Source organism: Pinus tabuliformis, chromosome 7 (assembly GCF_031772625.1).
Source record: "Pinus tabuliformis cultivar Carrire ecotype Pingquan chromosome 7, CPIR1, whole genome shotgun sequence".
Taxonomy (NCBI): Eukaryota; Viridiplantae; Streptophyta; class Pinopsida; order Pinales; family Pinaceae; genus Pinus; species Pinus tabuliformis.
Genome location: NC_142293.1, coordinates 1,830,939,589 through 1,830,944,062, shown reverse-complemented (window position 1 = coordinate 1,830,944,062; position 4,474 = coordinate 1,830,939,589). Strand labels below are relative to the sequence as shown.

Sequence of the window (4,474 nt, the reverse complement as noted above, 5' to 3'; positions counted from 1 at the left end):
ATCCAAACTAACATGTCATTTGCACTGTTAGTATCTTTTCAAAACCTTTTTCGATGGAATTATTTTATGTTTTTGTTTCCTAAATTGCCTTGTCTCTTAGATATAATTTTTTGCTTTAGGAACTCCCTCCTACGATCTCATCTCATTTTCAGTTTCTTGTACTGGAATCTGGAATCTATCTTTTTGGATAGAAAAAGACTATTAGTGCGGCATCATGCCTTTTTTGTTTTTTCTTGTTGGGGATTCAAGTGTAAGGACTGAAACTATTGGCATTGCCAATGCATCTAGACGAATACCATTAGATAATTGCTGATGCACCATCTTTTATATCGGTGGTGTTTTCCTCTAATTTATTAAGTAAATCTATTTTTTCAATGGTGTTTGGGATCATAAAATGGATTTTATATTTCTTAATAAACAATACATATTCTATTTTTTCAATGGTGTTTGGGATCATAAAATGGATTTTATATTTCTTAATAAACAATACATATTCTGAAATTTATTTGAGATTTTCTGTATGGCTTTGCTCTTTCAGCGATATGAGCATGAACCCTGGTTTGTACATCCTATGTTATATCATCTATTTTTTTTTATCATCACAGTGGCACCTTATTTCAGTCTTTGGATACCCATCTATTGCAACTAGTATGCTTGTTTGTGCTTGTCTTGCATTTTTTTTGCATAAATGTTGTACGTATTTGCACTAATAAGGCTGCATGGCAGACTAGTGCATAGGATTGGTGACATTGGTTTCTCAGGATGTGATTAAATGAACTAAGATTGATAATCCATGCCTGTTTTCATTTTAGTGCCCTCTTGTTTATTCATTTGTTAGAACTGTTGGATCATATGGTTACTGTAAAAGAATTGGTGGAAATGCAATTGGGATGGAGTTCTTTTGTCTTTCTTTGTTCTATGCTGAAGTTCTGTTTGATGATCAGGTTCGTAACAAGATAATCAAGAAGAGAATTCATGTACGAATTGAGCATGTGCAACCATCTAGGTGTGCGGAGGATGCTATATTAAGAAGAAAAAACAATGACCAATTGAAGGTAGAGGCCAAAGCACGTGGTGAGATCATCAGCACCAAGAGGCAGCCTGAGGGCCCTAAGCCAGGATTTATAGTTGAGGGGGCTGTTTTGGAGACAGTTACACCCATTCCATATGATGTTGTTAATGATTTGAAGGGTGGATACTAAGGTTTTAGAAAAGTAACTGGGTTTGGTTCTGGGGTTGGGCGAGGTTAACCAAGACAAAAGTCACTCATCGTAGTGGCCAGAAAGGTTTAAAAGCACTGATAACAACCTTTGTAAGTATATTAAACATGTGATATTTTTTTAATAAATTTTGTACAAGAAAGTCATTGTTATCTAATTTCTCCCTATTTACTGATTGATAGGAACTAAAATATGGAAGACCTCCAAATCATTTGGAAAAGGAGGTGCTGCAGCAAAAGAGATGGGTTGAATTTGTTGTTTGGATGGACTCTATGGTATGTAATCTTATTTGGATTTCCAATATACTTTTAAACCATATTTTCATTTTATTTTTTAGTACTATTAGATATTATATCTTACCTCATTTTATGGTTAACATTGTATAACAAAAACATGCGTTGTGTTATGTAATTAATACTAACATGTAATATTGATTTTTTTTGTCAGAATGCTATAGGTAATGATTGCCAAGACGATGATCCAAATTATGTTCAACATATATCAGGAGATGATGAGGATGAGGATGAGGATGATGGTGGTGAAGGAGGAGATGATGATGATAGTTGCGGTGTTGGTGATTATGTGGATCACAGTAATGAGGATGGTCAAGATGATCATGAGGATGATCTTGGTGGTGGTAGCTAGGCATGCACATGCATTGTTTTTTATGAAGAAATTATTGTGTAGAATGACATTGTTATGTTTAGATGGGTGTTGTGAATTTACCCTATATCAATGAGACATTTTGATTTTGTAATCATACGATGAGTTTGATTTATGTATGTTGTTAATTTATCGTAGAATAACGATATTCATGAAATATTTTGATTTGTTAATCATATTTGAATTTTACTTGTTTTGATTAAAAATAATACTGATTTTATTAGTATTATGTTGCTATTTTATACATGTTTTGAAAATTGTTAATGACACATTGTTATTTTTTTGGATGGATGTTGTCAATTTCTCTTAAATTTCTTTACAAATGATTTTGAATTGTGATATCTGCTTTAATGATATTTAGAAACTATCATATATTTCACTATGAATATATAAAGGGGGTCATATATGTAAAGAGAAATATACTCTATATAAGAAGTCAAATGCGGATGTAACCATGGATGCAAAATTGAAAGTAAAATTGGATGTTAAACTAGGAATTAATACAAAATGCAAACAATTGACATACAAAGTGTTTTAAATTAGAAGTGAAAAATTGTGCAATAGTTGACACAAAGAAGGGAACAAAACATGGCATACAAAAGGATATCAAATTGGGCAAAAACAAGGACACATAAATGGGCACCAAATTAGATGCAAAAAAAGACAACAACTAGATGTAAAATAAGATGCAAAGTTGAGCGTTAAAAAGAAGCAAAAAATGTTACAAATTAATATGCCAAATGATGATGAAAATAATGGTGTAAATTTGGGATGCAAACTTGGGTGCAAAAAAGGAAAAAAAAAAGATGTAAGAAAAGACATAAAACAAGATGCAAAATGGGGCTGAAAAAACGTGAAACCAAGGATGCCATATTGGATGTAAAAAATGATTCCTAATCACATGCAAATTTAGGCTCGAACTCAGACACAAAATTATATGCAAATGTGGACACAAAATGAGGCAAAAAAAGATGCAAATTTGGATGGTGAAAACGATGTAAAACTAGACACCAAAAAAATGCAAAATTGGATGAAAAAGTCGGTGTAAATAATGGTGCAACATTGGACACAAGTAGACACAAAAAAATGGTGCAAAAAGGGGCATAAAATAGCTTAAAATTGGATGCAAAACTTGGTGCAAAAACAAATACAAAAGTAGACGTAAAAAATGGCTTTAAATTGAATGTACCATTAGACACAAAATAAGATGCAAAGGTGGACACAACACATGACTCAACATAAGATGCAAATATAAATGCAAATTTGGATGCTCAAAATGATGTAACATTAGATGCAAGAGATGGTGTTAAAAATGATGCAAAATTGGATGAAACAAATGACGCAAAATATGGTGCAAAATGAGATGGGAAAAATGGAGACAAATCAAACGTAAATGTGGATGTAAAAAATGGTCCAAAAAAAGATGCAAAAATGAGCACAAAAATGGATGCAAAATTTGGTGCTAAATCAAATTCAACACATGGTGCAAAGATAGGCACCAACGCTGGTGCAAAAATAGAAGCAAAAACTAGTGTAAGACTAGATACAAAACCTGGCGTAAGACTAGATGCAAAAACTGACACAAAATGGATGCATAAAAAGACGTTAAATTGGATTCAAAATACAGTGTAAACTTGATGCAAATGATGGTGCAAAAATGGAAGCAAAGAATGACACAAAATAGGAAGCAAAAGAGAATGAAAAATAGATGCAAAAAATGACACAAAACTAGAAGCAAAACCTGTCATAAAATAAGATGCAAATCTTGGTTCAAAATTTGAAGCAAAAAATGATGCATAGTTTGGTGTAAAAAATGATGCAAAATCTAGCGTGAAAAAGGATGCAAAATCAGGTGCAAAAAAGGACGCTTTAAAAATTGTACAATAGAGCCAGATTTAGCGCCAGGTTGCTCATCACAATTACAAAAAAAATGCACTAAAATCTGGCGCTAAATCTGGCGCAAATCGCTGGTTTTGTTGTAGTGATGCCACTATGCCTACATTCTAACCACTACACCAATTGCATGCTTTGTATAATGGGGACGGGGATATGATATTTGAATTTGAAATCAATCAAAGCTAATAAAATCAAAACCAATTGTGGATCAGCCCCACAACCTCCAACTACATAACCAATGCCTTTTCCAGTGCGACACAATGATTTTTTATGAAGGTTGTTGAACTAGAGTAATGTTAAACTATAGTCTTTATGTATATTTTGAAGAAACAGAGATTTTGCACCCTGTTTTTGGTTGTCTAAGAGCGAGAAATTGGTTTTCTAGATACCACAACCTTTGTAGTAAACTTGAGGACGAGTTTTGTTGTACATTGGAGACCTAGTGGATGTAAACATCATTTTTTCATTACATGATAGATTGGTTACTTATTGGAAGTTGTCACAAAGGTATATCCCAAGCTAGGGGAAATCCATTATTATCGTGTGTTTTTGTTATCTTTGTTTTTCATTGTTGTTTATTCTTTAGTGCAACCTTTCAGTTTATTCATTAAGATAATTCACACTTATAATTAATGCAAATCAAATCATGAATTTCATATTAGGGTTGGATGCCAACAATGTTAATGGTGCATTCT

The 4,474-nt window shown here is 32.7% G+C and overlaps 1 long non-coding RNA gene across 1 annotated transcript; it reads left to right on the top strand.

Annotated features, from left to right (window-relative positions):
- The first annotated feature begins 729 nt into the window (after positions 1 to 729).
- Positions 730 to 2,037, top strand: LOC149255727 (uncharacterized). Its single transcript, XR_016266409.1, has 3 exons — positions 730 to 1,312; positions 1,403 to 1,495; positions 1,668 to 2,037. It is a non-coding gene; the product is annotated as an uncharacterized LOC149255727 (long non-coding RNA).
- The last annotated feature ends 2,437 nt before the right edge of the window (positions 2,038 to 4,474 follow it).